This window comes from Lepisosteus oculatus, chromosome 4, assembly GCF_040954835.1.
Source record: "Lepisosteus oculatus isolate fLepOcu1 chromosome 4, fLepOcu1.hap2, whole genome shotgun sequence".
Taxonomy (NCBI): Eukaryota; Metazoa; Chordata; class Actinopteri; order Semionotiformes; family Lepisosteidae; genus Lepisosteus; species Lepisosteus oculatus.
The window spans coordinates 59606532-59623914 of record NC_090699.1 but is presented as its reverse complement, the minus strand read 5'-3'; the positions used below and the strand labels follow the sequence as shown (position 1 = coordinate 59623914).

Below are 17383 nucleotides of genomic sequence, written 5' to 3'. Positions count from 1 at the left end.
AGCACATAGCTAATCTAAATCGGGTCGGTATTGTAACATAACTGAAAAAAGAATTAACATTTCATGAAGCGTATTGAAAGCTTGAACTGCACTGGAACATTTACATCCCCTTCTTTTGGAAAAAAGTTGGGTTTTGTCAAGCCAGCTGTCCCTTTAAGAAAAACACGCTTTGTGATTAAAAATAAAACATAATGTTATGTTTTGCTACACAACAGGGATCGCAAACCAATCTCCCACACAGCGTGGCACGTTACTGTCTTGCATAGTCCAAACCCCCAAAACACAACAAATTCTAAAAAGGAAATGCAAAGGCCTTTCTTTGGTACATCACTACTGGTCATATCCTCAAAGAAAAGGGCATTAAAGGGCATCGGAGCATGAAGGGCTTTGGAAGAGGCCCACATTCAGACAAAATTATACACTTCAGTTTAGACATATTGTGGGACATCAAACCGCCTCATCTGCTGTGAATTTTCACATTACAGGAGTATGTAATCATCCTGGAGCTAGTGAAAGGAATGCCATTGTGTTTTCTGGACTCTCGTCCACCCTAACACACACACACACACAACTCCATTACAAACCTAAAACTGCAAAAGGACACTTAACTAGGTCAGAGTCCCCCAAAATAAAACTTGTCATAACACTATTCCAAATAATGATGGAGCAAAAATCTATTAAATGCATATTTTATTGATCAGTGGTGATACTATTGCTAATAATGTTGGAGCAAAGTTCTATTAAATGCCTATCTTATTGAGCAGTGTGGAGCAGTGGTTAGGCTCTGGAATCACAGCTAAAAAGACGCAGGATCAAATCCCAGGTGGAACACCACCATTTATTACCCTTCAGCAAGGTAATTCATTCAGATTGCCTATAGCAGTATAAATGTACAGTAAGTAACTCTGGATAAAAGCATCAGCTAAATAAATCAGTAATAAAAGCCACCAATACAATTAATTTAATTTATAAAGCCAACCGATGTTTATACAGTATTTTCTTTTAAATTGTCAAGGTTTAATGAACTATTTCTGAAAACATATTATATCACTTCATAAAGACTAAAAACAATCTTTTTTTAAAATCACATTGTTGTCAAAATTGTAATTACTTTTCAAGTAATGACATATTTGATGTGGGTTTCAGAATTTTTATTCTGAAATAGCAGATGCACGTCTAACCTAACTGTTTTCATTTTAAAAGTTGCCAACTGGAAATATCCATTCCAACGATTTTTTAAATGAAAAATTCCTGAAACAAATTAAGAAAGACCTTAAGTTTTTATGAATGGCAGTAACTGTGATAACAATAAAACAAAGACGCAAAAGCACAAATAGAAAAGGTGGAGGTGGATTTAAGGCTTAAGAATGGAGACAAAGTTTTACACTTAAAAACTGGAACAAACCGGCATGCACAATCCCTCATCAAACAGCTGGTTCTCAGCCTCAAAAGCTACCAGCAACCAGACACACATATTGGGAGGAATGAGCCCTTCCCATTTGATAAAACGTGAGTCACATGGTTCGTGCTAAAGCAGACACCTGCAAGGGAGAGGATGCCTTTCAGCCAATAGTGACTGTAAAAACCAATAAGAAAAACTATCCATTTTAAAGGATTTCAGCAAAGTGGCTTTCACACATAGCTTAGCAGATATTTGGGAGACACTAAAATGCTTTATCTAGGAAAGCCTGAACAGCATTGCACTGAGCACTGCACATACTGCTTTTCTGGCTGTGTGCGCACAGCGGATCACAGATTCCGGAAACTGGAGCCACTGGTACCACCTGACCTCCTGTCCATCTCTGGAAATAAAACCAGCGGCCTGTGAAAATCATGGGAAGTGCATCATGCAGGCAAGGACAGACTCCGTGGGAGAACAACACAGCCATCACTACATTCATCAAATCCTCATTCTTAGGATGCTTGGACAGGGAAGTGATTCTAACCAAGGATTCGTTAGTTTCGCTTTGTTATCAACTCAGTCCGTTAAGGAGCGTCAGCCCAGCTATGCCCAGGAGATTTTTCAGCTAATGTGTGAAAGAATCATGTTCATATAAGAATGTGTTGTTTCACATGATATCAATATGTAGGTTTAATGTCTTTTCTATCAATAACATATCTAGTTATCCCACAACCTTCATTATCTAATCAAGAAAAAGTGTCTGACTCCAAATTTGTTCTTGAAACAGCCTGGATTCAGAAAGTCGTATCCATAAGAAATAACAATTAAAGTAATGAAGCTGTTGCATATAGCTCTTTTAAATCACTATTTCACTGCCCAATTAAAAACTTTATATTAGGAATGATGTAAAAAAATCACAATACCCTTACTGTTGAATGCAACCCTAACATCTCAAAATACCATTATTTTGATTGTACTAGAAGCATTTTATTACGTGCTGTATAAATACTTCAGCTCTTCATCTAATAATTCATTGAATTACATTAAAAAAGGGAGACTTTCTCCTCTCAATTTTAAGCAAGTTATCACTCCTAATGTACTCTCAATATAGGCTTCAGTTCAGGAAACACTTGATACATGGTGATAAGATATAGAGCCTTACACAGCCACACACTGACCTTTCTCATACAGATAGCCAAATTAACGCCATCTCCTAGGCTATAAATCTATGAATATTACTGCAAAGGAGCCTCAGTATGCACAGATGTGGTGCTTTTTCAATAATTTAATCAGAATTAGGCACTGAAAGCAATAAAATATTTAATCTAAAGCCAGGGAGGAGGTAAGTATTTTGCCATTTTTCTAAGATAGTTATTTATATATTATTATTTTTCGGTCATGCTCTAAATATGCCCCAGGACGAGTCTGACAGGAATGTTGAAAAATTAACTCCACAGCAGCTATTAACTGACACAGCGGTTCTCAACATTGCATTTTCAAAGCAATTTTCAGAAATGACAAGTGCTTTTTAAAACTTCATTTCTGTCTGTCGACTAATATGAGTTTTATTACATGCTTTCAGAATCACATTCATTAAAAATATTTCCTTCGACCTGCTTTTTTCCCTTTAAAAAGACCTTGTTGGCATGTTATAACTGGTACAAGACATTGCAGAGTATATTATCATAGGATATTGCCATTCGGGCCTTGCAATAACGCTCAAAGTAGAGCAATATTTCATCATAGCACTTAAACTTTTCATCTGTTTCAGCTTAATTGGAAGCAATACCAAACTTCAGACCCATTTAGTGAAGTTCAGAGTCTAGGACTTTAATAAAGCCAACAGCATTTTAACCATGGTTACAGTGGTTTTTAACTGATAGGTTTTGACAGCGGAAAACAAATGCAATACTTTAATTCACATTATTATTCATTTATTTGTTCACTTTCTGAATACATTACATTTAAAGTGCATCCCCTTCACATGACTTCCTTTTTATATTACTGAGTGAGGATAAAGGGTAAGAGATGAAAGCACGTTGCAGTCCTGGTTGCCCTGACAACATCTTACAGTAATGGGCAGAACGTAAAAGAGCCTAAGTACAAAAGAAGACTAAATAATACGTACCTACTGTAAAGTAAAAACACTCTACTAAAAAACTGTGGAATTGGGGGTATCCAAAACAGACTGGTTTCAAGAATCACAAAGCTAGAGTTGCTTCATCTGAGCATGTCTTGTATAAGCAAATCAGAAACCGAGACCTTTATTAGAAATATTGAGACATGTAATTAAAAGGGCATCCTGTAATTGCTGCATAAGAGCATTCACTATGCAAATAATTATACTGTTTGGTCTACAGTCTTTTTGAGCCCTTGATAAAAACTATAGGATGATCATCTGCATTCAGCCCTGCACAATGCACAAGGCTGAGTTTATACAGATGTACTCCGTGTGAATGTCACAGCTGTGACAGCTGTCCCATTTTAACATGGCAATACAAGAAGAAATGCGGAAAATTAAGATGAAATTGATAATGTTGCATACTTGAAACAATCCCTAAGGAATAATCCCCTTTCCCTGGAAAAAAAAAAGTTTTTGGATGGCCACTTTTGAAAAATAAATTCAAAAAATACCTGTAACTGGATTCCTCAACAAAACGTGTCCAGATCTTCACTCTTATCTCATTAATTCAAAGCTGAGAGGAGAAACAGTAGCAAACACCAGCTGGTGTACAATGTCCCTGAGAACAAACAAAGGTATTTCCGGTTAAACACTGATGCAGAATGAGTTGGCTAAACATTTATGCAGAATTAGCTTCTATTTTTAAAACAGGAAGTCAGAAACAAGACAGGGATCAAAATGTCAACTTTAAAAATAACAGTTTAAGAAGATATAGAGGAATACACAGATCTCCTCTGAACTGCATGATCCACGGGCGCTATGATCCACAGTTGGGTCTGATGGTTTTTCCATCAACATTTTTGCGTCAAGAACTGTCTCCTATTCACAATTACAAACCTGATCCTTTCACAACCAACATTGTCTTTGTTCCAAAACTAGAAAAATAACTTTTTTAGTTTAATCTTGTCTGTACGTGGCTTGCATTTCTATCCTGGAACTGTTGCAGATTGCTTATATGTGAACAATAGCCTTTTTTCAGAGTACTTAAGCTTCGTCTTCTATGTAAGGTTTTATAACAGAATTACGCTGATTTTGCTTTACTTTTAAAAGATCAAATTAATATACTGTATGAGCCCATAACAAAGCCTAACAATCACTATTTGATGTAAAGTAGTATTTGATGTTTGCATCAATACTATTCCAAGTCCTTCACTATCCACTTGATTTTCATAAGTCATATACTTGTTGATTGGGCTTACATTCATTTCCATTACATAATGATTTTGACCAGCTCTGGATAAGGTCAAAATCATTTTGTTTGACTTTTCCTACTGTCAGGTGTTGCTTACCTTCATAATTTGTCATCAATAAGAACTTACTTCATTTACATAACAGACTTAGGTAACTTACCTTATAAATACTCCCTCCTTTCCTTATATTGACTTATCCACATGCACTGGCGACTTTGGTTTTCTGGTGATCTGCAATTAAGAGTTAGCATTTAATTAGTTACAGTACGTTAGCTGAAGTAAGTCATATATGACTAAAGGTAGTCATATAGTGTGCTTAAAGAAGTCTATTTAAATTCTTTAAAAAGAATTGAAGAAAATAAATAAAGTGAAGATATTTTAAAATAAACTTCTAAAACATTAAGAAGAGAGCCATTATAGCACAATATGCCTATAAAGATATATTGGATAAGGTGCTTTCTCAACTTATACAATTTCCATGGAACCTGTTGTATTTGAAAATTGACTTTTGATAACAGCCAAGGAAATTTAATAGCATTTAGAGTGGAACAGAGGAGTGAACTGAATGAATTGGAAAACAGGTTAGTTAGCCCTTTTAGGAAACAGAGCGTGAGCTGAGACCAAAACATGGCAGGACAAAAAAAAAAGTAGGTGAAAATGCAGGCACCTGGGCTCTCACACCATCAGAGCACACTTTTCAGCATTTGCTGGTAGTCAGCTAGATGTAAAGTAGGTAGGAACAAGACAGATGTGCAAATATGATAAGTTCTTCCTGAACCTGCTTAAGGTAGGACAAAGGGTAAAAAAGCTGACCAGGATAATACAAATAGGAATGCTACGAGCAAAACAAAAGGAAGAGAACAAAAACCCCAAAGCTGCCATGAAAAAATAAGTGGTGAGAAACACATATGTGCAGATACACTGCAAATAAATTAAATCTGATATAGGTACGTATACTGTATAGCATGTTGCAAATAATAATTTGAGCTACAGCTGTTTAAGGTGCTGGAAGACCTTAAAGCACCAGCTTGTAGGAATAAACTGCCTTCATTACTGTTTGTGTTACAACACTATGGAGAAATAATTAAAAGGCAAATGGACTGTTCTGGAAGATGTATCTAGAACTCGTATTAATCTTCATTTATGGCCTGCTGGAACTGGATTGTCTCACCAGTGGGGAAAAAAAAGACTGAATTCTCAATCGGGGCTGGACATGAGGTGGACACTGGCCAAATTTCATCCCCCACAAAAGCACTAAATGAGAATTGTGTACAATTAAAAAAATAATATTGGCCATATTCAAAGTGTGCATTCTACAAAGTTTTCTTTTGTGTGGATGAAAAAAATGGTTTTCTAAGTTTTACCAAGCTATTTTTTTCATTGAACCCTTGATTAGTTGAAGCCGATTCATTACTCCGTGAATATACAGTACAATATCTCTCACCATACATGAAAAATGTACAAAATCAATTTATACAACAATATATAGAGACCTTGTAAAAATAAATCATTTGACAATCTAATAACATTAGACTATTGCACACCCCTACTCTTTTCGAGAAACGCCCTGGGATTTTTAATGACCACAGAGAGTCAGGACCTCGGTTTTACATCTCATCCGAAGGACAGTGCCTGTTTTGCAGTATAGTGTCCCCGTCACTACACTGGGGCATTAGGACCCACATGAGCCACAGGGTGAGTGCCCCCTGCTGGCCCGACTAACACCTCTTCCAGCAGCAGCCTTAGTTTTTCCCAGGAGGTCTCCCATCCAGGTACTGACCAGGCTCACACCTGCTTAGCTTCAGTTAGAAAGTATGATTTTCAAGTTTTGCTCCTCCCTTTCTGCCACAATCTCTGGATTAAAATTTTAAAAATGTTGGCTTGATTGCATTTCTTAAAACTTAGAAACCTAAATTCCACTTCCTGGATGTGGGAATTTAGAGTTTAGCAGCTACTTACAGAAAAGGTTTATTCAAGTGATATTAATCTTCATATTTCATACAAATCATTTTCCTTTTAATAAATGCTTGATAAAGGATCTACTGTGCCTGTCTGTCCATTCATATATATTTACACCATATACAGCATAGTGTATATGGAGAGTATTCTTTGTCTTTCTCAGTGTCCACAAGAATCAGACGGGTTTATGTAAGGCACCGAGTCCTGAGAAGGGGTTAAAGATGAATCTAGTCCGAAACGCAAGAATAATTGCTCCACAAATCCATTTCTAACTGACCTTTTCCAGTTACTCATTCAAAGTTAATGATGTTAACTGCCTCAGGGAGCTCTAGCTAAGCCAATCAGATGGTAATGAATTATATCCATGTGCAACAAAATCTACGAGATGTAAGCATCGTTGTGAGACTGCAAAACTCTTTTGACAACAACAGGAGGCATGACACTATCAATACTGTCTTCTTACCCCACTAAGCATATTTTCAGGGTTGCAATGCAAATACTAGGATTTCCTAGTTACCCAGTGCAATAAGCTTTGCCTTAGTGCTATTTTATACTAAGGTGGAGCCTGAATTCAACTTGCAACAGTTATGGCAACATTTGAGTGGAGTGGCCGGTATTTGATTTGAATATTTGAGGGTTTTTTTACACTGGTGTACACAGAAGTAGCAAAAAATAAGTTCCCTTTTTACTCCCACTGAACTTTAGAAAAATTAAATATTAGTTCAGCAGTCTACAGTCTAGAGCTGTAAACATATGTTAGCAATGGGTATATGTGTAATAGGGAGTTCTAATATAGTGGTTTTTTATGTAGATTAATTCTAGATAATTCTGGTCCTGAACAGAGCTCAAAAACATAACCTATGTCCCACTTCCTAGTTTAGGTAATACACTTTTCTCCAATGCACCCCTCAGTTGTGAAGGTATATTTTCATAGTTTTACAGCAGTAGAGATAAAATGATTTCTAGAAGCATCATGGGAACATTTGTTGAAAAGATTACTGCTGCATGAAGTAATTTTTGCACAACCTGTACTAAATATTCTTCGCAGGGTTTCCCTAAATCACGCAGCTGTTGTGACGGTACAGTACATTAATGAGCCAGATGTAGCTTATATTTAGGAAATTTCAGCTTTTCTTTTTTGTGCATTCAGTGAAAATGAGAAAATGAGAATGTTCATGCACAGCATACACATAATGCAACACAAGAAATAAGTCATATATAAATTTTCTAAGTACCAGCGTTACCATAAACAGAAGCCCTGTTTGCTTGCTACATCTTGCATGTACAGTACAAATGACATTGACCATCACCTCTACCAGGCTTCTCCAATTAAGGCTTCTACAATGAAACTCTTATAATCTACTTCATAAAATGTATAAGCATATGAGCAGATTAGATTACGTAAATAAAAAACAGGAAATTGTACATAATTAGTGCTTTTTTTCTGTATTCGAAAACCTAGCAACTGACCTTTAAGCTTTGAGCTGAATGGTTGACACAGAGATAGATTGTCCTACCAATAGCTTAACAGTATTACTATGACTAATCTAAGCAGGCTAAAGCCCTCAGTGCAATGAACTTTTTTTTTCTGCTGACAGCGTCAGAGTGGTGGTACGAAGATTTTTCTCATCTCGGGCTCTGCTGCTACTTTACAGTAGAAATCAAGCAATAATGCTTGATTGTTTTTTTAAAAAGAAACATTACTTTTTTCTGCCAATGGACCTTACTAAATATTTGTAATATTTTTAAAAGTGATGTCATATATATGATGCACACATATGCAACTTTTGAGTGAGCACCAAACAGCAAATTCAACCACTACAGAATCTAAGCTTTTAAATAAAAGCTGTAGGCTATTAAATAAGCTAGGGCTCACCATCAACTTAGATTAAGAAAATTCTCTGGCAAGACAGTCAACAACAAATCAGTGAATACTTAAGTGTTTCAATTAAGAAACGAACATACAAGACAAACTAGGTCTCCTCAGGAAATATACAAAATCTAAAAATGCACTTCAAAATAAGATATGAAATGAGATAGTATAGAATATTTTTCTCATCTGAGGGGTCCAAAAATAACTTGAAGGTGCCTTTTAATCCAATGCAGCAGAAAGATCATGAATTATCCTGATTAACTGCAATTGTCAACACTCTAGGCAGCTGTTACGAAAAGAATTTGGACAGTGCCCGGTATTCACTATGCAACAGATGTCACATTTTTACTGACACAGAACATGTTTTTTTACTGTGGTTTGCACATTCAAAATAAGTAAAAATGTTATGGCTGAAAGCTTAAGTCTTAAAGCTACTGTGGCCCCACACACACCCGTGCACACAGGAATAGTACAAAAAATCAATTACATCTCAGTTTTGTCATTTGTTTACAAATAACATTTTGTTTCAGTGTTTAAGCAGAAATCTAGATGATGCCAGCAAAACAAATGAAGCTCACTCCAGAAATCTCTTGAAACACATCTGAAAAAGCACAGAGACCACAGGTTGTTTACACTGCTGGATGAAGGTGCTTTACATGACATGCTTTCAGGGCCATTTAGAGACAGACGCCTTTGCGTAGCTCAATCAGAACTGTGCTTCCAGCCACACTGGCATCCGACTGGCTGAATCAGCAAGGACTGAAATCTACGATCCAGACACCACTAGTCTGAGCCTGGGTAATTTCACTAGCTGATTGTGACTGGGGTCTTCAAGCAGTGGTATGGTGACATACCTTGCCACTGGGTAAAATAGGATAAGCCAGCCTGGGTTCTCATACCTTTCTGTCAGAGAGTGACTCCTGCTACTTCTGAGACTCCTGCAGGCATGCTAGATCATCAGCAAGAGAAATGATGTGCTTCCAATCAACACTAACTCTCATTTGTATTGCTGGAGAGGCTAGCTTTAAAACACGTGGCAATTCCAAACTGGATGTGAATAGAATTTTAAAAATAACAGGTGACTGCAAAGTTATAAAAGAGAAAAAAACGCGGAAATGAAACTCGGGTGCAAAATGGGATATAGGAGCTAATTCTGTGATGCATTTGTGCAGATCACAGTTATAAGTCACAAGTATCAAAAGCAACAAAAATTGTGTTCCAGTACATCTCAAATCCATTTTCAATTAAGATTTCAATTAAAAGTGGTAAGTTTCAGACAGATACCTGCTAACACGCCATAATCAAATCTGCATTTGCGTTATATTTGCAAATTACCTGTAAAAGTGAAAAAATTCCCCTGCGAAAAGACAAGGGCAAGATGAGGGTCAGGAAAATCAAGTACAATGCAAAGGAAAAAATATTTAATAAATCCAGCAGGAAGGGCATATTATAACCAATATTTTTAATATTCGTTACATGTAGCACTGCTTTTGCCCAGGTTGTGAAATACTCAGTCCTAAAATTCCTAGTCTGTCTTGCCCCTGATTAACATTCTCCCCTCTCCAAATTCTTTGGGAGCAATTGTTTCAGAGATAAGCTCTAGCCAGCCTTGTATAACTAAAGCTCCCACTGGGATTAGCGTTTGGCAGACCCCATCATAGGAAGAGGTTATGGCCTGAGAGATTCTTTACCACACTGCAAACAGAGATGCAGGATGTACTAGTGTTCAAGCCAGGTGCTGTGGTGTGCAGCCTGTAACATGCACAAACCCAACCGCTGGAACTGGAGTGCATATCAGTAAGGTTCTTCTCTGCACCTTTTGAGTTTCCAACATTTACACATCAGCTCTAGCTAAACTCAAATCTAATCCCTTTTCCCCAATGCATGAAAACTGCTCTGTAACCTTCCCAAGAGAAGAAAACATAAGGATTAATTGAAGAGGTTCTATCAAATGCTTCAATCCTGTTTGAAAAACCAAGAGTATTGTATTTGAACTCAAGAGCAAAACTTTTTTATAGCATAACAAAAGCAGTTATTAAGCACCCCTGTATTTCTTTCATGGTTCTCGCGCTTTTTTAGTTTAAAAAAAGTATAAAATAGGATTCATTAATAGCTGCTGTACCTGTGCTGTACAAATATAGATACAGTACACTACTAGATCATAGTCCAGGAAAACCATGACATAATTTTTGGCTAATCCATAAAAGAATTAAAGATGCATCAATGTTTTCCTGTACATTATTTTGATTTGAAATACATTCCAGAACTTGGAAAAATGGTCATTTCCATTTGTGTATTGGGAACAAATTGACTGACGATAACCACATGATCACAAAAAAGACGACACTACTTTAACTTAACCCGAAATGTCACTTAATACTATTTAGAGCAGCCAAAATTCCTGGTGGACTTAGATCTAGATCCTAGTCAACATTCACATCCCACAGAAATACCTGTTCAAGGGGCTATAACTATTCCACTCACACAATTTCAACAGTGGTCAGAGGCAAACAATTCCCACTCACCCCGAATCCCTCAGCTGTGTGTTATAAATCAATCTTAACTAATTTACCTTAAGCCAGTTTCTTAATTTCTGGAATAGGTGAAGCATATCATATGAAAAACATCAAACTATTTAGTATGTGCTCCACAGAGCTTCACTGTAACAAATGTAATCTGCTAGTTTGGGAACATGAAGCATGCAGTGTTGCATTTATTCCTCCAGGGAATGAGCAACAGGTAAGAAATATCTTTGCATCCTTGTGGAAACCTAGGAAATGGCAGTTTGTTGTCTGGCGGCCTCTCAATAATTGAGGGTTTCAATGTTATCTTTCAGACAACTATTTGAAGCCTATACAGCAGCATGTACTCCTTAAACAGCGGTAAAGAGGCCGAAATACTATCATTATCCCATCTCTACCCACTACCACCACTAGGCGTTGTAGTTTGTGTCTTTGGCGAAGCTTTCCCATCTACCATCAGACATAGACAATTTCGGAGAGACTAAATCTAGGTCACTTCAACAAAGCCAGGCAAGCATTCCAATGCACACAATGGGCCCGCAGAGCAGAAATAATGTGCAGCTCTAAGCCCTGGGAATCTTCTTCTAAATTATCACTTCCTAAATTATGTTTTCATAGTTTTGGAACACTGTTGCATAATTACTGCCTAGGCATCTTATAGTAATAATTCAGACACACCCTGGAAAACTTCCGTTAGTAAGAGATGATATTAAACAAAAACAAAAATCAACTTGCGAAGAAACTTTCTGAGACATCCCCGTTGGAGAAGTACGGAAGTCTGCGAACATCCTAAAAGCTTTTTCAAGCGCAAAGAGGGAGTGAGGAAAACAAAAGAGAGCCAATAAAGTCAGGGAAGCAAGGAAATAAAGGTACATTAATTAAAAAATAGTTGTATGTGCAGGAGGGTGATAAAAAAAAAGAAAAGATGGTCACAAAGTGCAGCTGGAGGAGTTGTTTCTTGTGGGACTGTTGCGGAAACTCACCTTGAAGCCTGTGGAGTGCATGAACCAGCAGTGCACTGGGCTAGTATGCCAATCTGGTATTTCAGAAGAATTTTTGTGAGCTTAGCACTGCCAGCGGGGCCAACAAACTGCCATAGTAACCAACAGCTGTGCTCTGCCAGGCCACCAAACAGTTGCCAACAACAGGACGCAGAGCAAAGGGAACCACTATGCTGAGAAAGCAGCACCTCTGGGATGTTTGTGCATGTTTAGCATTCTCGGTGCAGAGAAATCAATGTAGGAAAACTCCATGGAAATATAGAAATATCCATATTTTGAAATCCTGTTCAATGCAAAAGAACACGATCTGCTGAGCTTATACAAAAAATGTGGATTACAAACAGCCCCATGGGGAATAATAAAGACTCTCTCAATGTTTGTATATCAATGGTTTTGTTTAAACTTGGTTAATATCATATTCTATTTGATACAGTTCATTCTTTACCTTTAACCCTGCCACAACTGACTACTCTTTTTGGAACAATATCTTGAGTAACTCTAAAAGTCACTACCAGGTGATGACACAATCATGAAATATCCTCACAACAGATCCTTTTCTTAAGTTTTTTTTACTGCATCAAGTAATTAACCTTACACTGATGATACGCTGCAGTATCAAGGAAGATAATATATTTTTTATAAGCTCTTTCCAACAAAGTCACTATACAATAAACAGCACAAGGAAAATAAGTAGAGCAAATTGACTTAGTTAAATCAAGTGTACATCTAAACAATCCCAAAAAAGCTTTAGTGAAAAGATGTGTGAGTTTCAAAAATGCACAGTCAACAGTCCCACTATAATGGATTTGGGCACCGATATCCAAATTGTGCTCTTGTGTGGAGTCTGGTCTTCTGCAGAGTAACAATGCTTGAATCAGCAGATCTCCGATCAAGAGATGGACTACAGTCAAGGAATAAATCCTTAAGACAATTGGGGTTGGGCCATTCAGTTCCTTCTATACAAATCTTGACAACCACTCTAAATTTTACTGGGAGCCAGTGCAATTTCCAAAGGATAGGAGTTAAGTGCTGAAACAACATACTTTTTAGTTAGCACATGGGCCACAGTATTCTGGACATGCTGAACCCTATTAAGTATCTAAGAGATGTTACTCCAGAAAGACCTTACAATAGTTCAATCATATTTAAATAAAGCATTTGTCGGAATAAGGGTCTTAACTGACTAATGCTAAACAGGTGGAAGAAAGATATGCTTGTGACATTATGCTTGTGACATTTCTAATGTGCTTCAGATGATAACACAGGGACAAAAGTAACACCCAATTTTCTTACTTTCATCATAGCCCAAGCAACACTGACATCCAGAACACATACAGTATAATAGGAAATGCAATAAAATAAATAAGAAGAATTATTAATAATATGGGCTTTCCCCCTTTTGATGCAAGTCTCTTAAGTCAGTACTAGGTTTGAAATGTGAACAAGGCAGTGGTGCCAAGAAATATCATCAGGCTCTTGATGTGCAAATAGATACATATATCTCTGTGAAACAGACCAACACATTTATTTTGATATGTCTTCTCATAGTGAAAGGAGTATGGAAAATGGATTACTGTATCTCTTTAGTGCTTTACAGTACATTGCATTCAAATCCTTGTATTTGCTTTCACAAAGTGGTATGTAATTCCATTGCACAGAATTACTTTGATGTTAGTTGCAAGTGACTCATATTTACCTGTCACTGCTTATACTGCAGTGGAAGCCTATTATAGAAACTCATACTGACATCACTGACTTTACACCATTCAAACCCCACTTGTACTTGGCAAATGGATCTGATGTTCCAGTGTTTGCAGAAAGCTACAAGGTAAAGGCCAGGAGTTTCAGGAAAATTTGAATTTACAACTTTAGAGACAGAACTACTTGCATCTGAAATATACACATCTCTTACTAGGTGACTTTGAGATTAATCACTGAAATCCTTGCTTTTTTGCACGTTTATCTTTTTTTCAGTTTTAACTGGACATAGTGACTTAGCTTTGAAAACACCAAAGTTACCAGTTTGGATCAGCAAACGATAAGACCAGACAGACTCACTGGAATGATAAACAGAGTCTATGCATCAGCAACTTCAGCAGAATCTCATTAAAACATTTACTAGGCTGAAAGTGATAATGCAAATACAGTGATTATGCAGGAGAGGTAAACATAAGCAATGAATTTAAATCTTAAACTATTGATTTCATGGTGCAAGAAACTGGGAAGACACTTCAAACAAGAAATATATAAAAGTGGAGTGATCCTTTCTAAACAAATATTAAGATTTTTTAAAGAATAAATTCTGTTTAGGAGAAATGCACACTTTTGTTTAAATTAAATTTTACTAAGGCAAAAATTCTGCTAGTGCGATACCATAGTGGCACAAGAAACATAGGGTTGTCAACTGTCATTTTGACCAAAAACAAAACTCTCAAAAAAAGGTAAAGTAGTGACGATGACCAGTACAGGTTAATACATTAAATTAGCTGAAGCTGCTTTCTGACTAATTTCTAATTCAAGTTAAAAGTTAGCACTGGTGCTCAAACCAAGGGGGAACAGTGTTCCCTTGTTATAACAAACTCCAATAAATCATTCTTTTTTTACAAGGAGACATTTCCAAGAAATATGAAATTGTTGAAGTCCCCTCTCATGCTAAAAGCACTGAAGGACCTCCCCTTACCCCCCACCATGGGGAGGAGGTTCTTGAAGGGGGTCAAGCATAAGAATTTGTGCAAGGGGAATTTCCCCACCCCCACAAAACCCACCACTCTTCCCCCTGTTAAGCTGCGCACTGCTTATTACACAAGAGGACGAGGGATAAGAAAGCAGACACTGAACGTGGTCCGATCATGAGCAGTAAATGGTCTGCTTTCCCAATACTGGAAACGAACATTATCGAGCATGTGTGGACTATCCGGGACAAATCCTTACTAAAAGGCAACCGTTCCAGTAAACCTGCATCCCTAATAGTTTGGTTGTGCCAGGAATGTGATGCAATCCTACATGACTAAACCCAGAAGACAACACCCATAAAGTCTGCATTATCCCCACTCTAATTTCACCACAGATACAGTGCTCTTCCCAAATTCAGTTATCTACTGTATATACTGTATTTATGTCTAGTCTCTTAATATTTTCTGTATTCAAGTTCACTTGTTTACTTTGCTTCTAAATTCTCATTGAACGTTAACTGTATATATAGTCCCAGGTACATTATACTGTTATACATGAAATTAATCATGTTTCTAGAACCCCAACATAAAAAAAAGAATGACTGGTTCTGTAAATCTATTTGTAGCCTTGAACTACTCAGAAACCATCCTATTTTTATTCAATAAAATAACTGACTTCCTTACAGTGGCAGGTTTAAAAAGTATGATGTTCTTTGCAACTGTATTGTGCGAATCACATTGAACTGAATCACAAGAAATAGAAAATAAACTGGATGCTGGGTTAAAGATCCCCCCATGTATCCTATAACAAACTATAATGAAACAATGAAAACTAGTAAAATAGACAATAAAAATCAAATAATGGAAAATGGTACACAGCCATACATCACCATGGAACAGTACTTACCATACAAAAGTACCATATTATAAACAACAAAAATGAGCACTATACAATACACAGTAAATACCATAGTTAACCAGCTTCCTCTTGTTTGTGTCTCCAAGATGACGTATTTTAAACTCAACTCAGAAGAGTCTTGGCTTGAAAAAGTTATCGTTCGTCTTAGATGTCTTCTCAAAAACACATGCTTCCGACAAATCTTTAAAAAGTTGAGAGCTCAGCTTGTAAGATGCAACGCCCACCCTACACACACACAGACACACCGCCCAGCAAATTTGGTTATTTACCTACACTCCTTGCCAGTCTTTATTTTATCAAAGGCATGCCTGGTTAGGCGTCTTGCAACAGTGCACTCTCTGTGGAGAGTCAAAAAGGGGAATTCAGGACTTTCAAGGTGGAGTACATAGCCGTCCTTGTTGCTACCAGCACATTTGGACTTCACAAGTCTGCTAATTGCAGGAGTAAAGGAACAGCATGTTTTTAATCTGTGCGGCAAGCCACCTGTCCATGCCTTGTGCCTGATTCCCAGGCAGGAGCAGTAGAAGGCCGCAGTACACAGTTATTACTCCATAAATAACCAGGAAAAACATCTTAAAAGGTTTGGCACCTTCAACAAAAACAACAATTAACCCCTTCCCCTCTGTCAAAACACATCTGCCTTTGCTTCACGGATACAAATTATTTAAAAAAGAAACAAGGCAAGTGCAGTCAAAGATGTCCTGAGGCATTACAAAAAAGCACTGCCTTTATCTGGTTCCTTTGAAAGTTCCAAGAACAGCACTGCAATTTAGTGTGTGTACAGGCGGGAGAAGGGGGAGTCTAGGCTCAAGTAAAGATCAGGCCCACTAGACTTTGGTCTACTGACTTTAGACTGTGTTACTAGATCTACATGAATATCCCAGATCTCTGTAACAATCTGGAAGATGTGTTTTATTTTCTTAACTTGAAAATAATTTATTTTTAGCTATTGTCCAAACCCATTATTCTTGGAAAATTAAGAAATATGTTTTTATAGTTGCATACAAACCTGCATCTGAAACTGTTCATCCAAACCAAAAAGAGAGCCATGACACTGGAGATATACAGTACCACTGACTCCAAGTCACTATATAACTATGCATTGTTTCTTAGTTATCTTTTGCCAGTAGATTGTAATTGCTTGCTGAAAATAAAGTGAAGTTAAGAAAGAATTAAATTTGTATGGCTAGATGAATAGTTTGTATGACTCATTTTAAACACAATGGTAGGTGCTCAGCAACAACTCCAGCTATGCTATTAGTTTGAAGGTGGGTTTTATTATTGTCAGTTGGCCAATGTATTGTTACACCATATAATGCTTCGAATGATCATTAATGAACAGTAAATATCTTGATTGATAGGAGATGACACACCCTGCTTTTAAAAAATTGTGAGCAAATTTTAAAAAATCCATGCATTTTGAATCTTAAAAAAAGCCTTAAAAAAGGCTTTATTGTCCTTGAACATTAAACATTTTGCATTGTTTTTTCACAAACAAGGCAAATGTTCTAGAAAACAAAAAAGCAGGTTTTAGTAGTCACCAAAGGGGTAGAATACTCTCCAAACTGCTCCTTGTGTGTCTGGTAATACTGTTTCTTTAAATCACACACACTAAATATAACAGGCCCATTCATCAACATGGACAGATAAGGCATAGGTCAGC

At 37.0% G+C, this 17383-nt stretch overlaps 1 protein-coding gene across 1 annotated transcript in view; it reads right to left on the bottom strand.

The window, feature by feature from the left end:
- Nucleotides 1–17383, bottom strand: part of LOC102685597 (plexin-B1) — a 129280-nt gene that overhangs the window by 60068 nt on the left and 51829 nt on the right. The window contains exons 3-4 of the mRNA XM_069189434.1: nt 4935–5005; nt 4037–4143 (exon numbers count right to left, since the gene is read on the bottom strand). The gene's annotated coding sequence lies outside the window, so the exon portion shown is untranslated. The remainder of the gene's footprint in view (nt 1–4036; nt 4144–4934; nt 5006–17383) is intronic.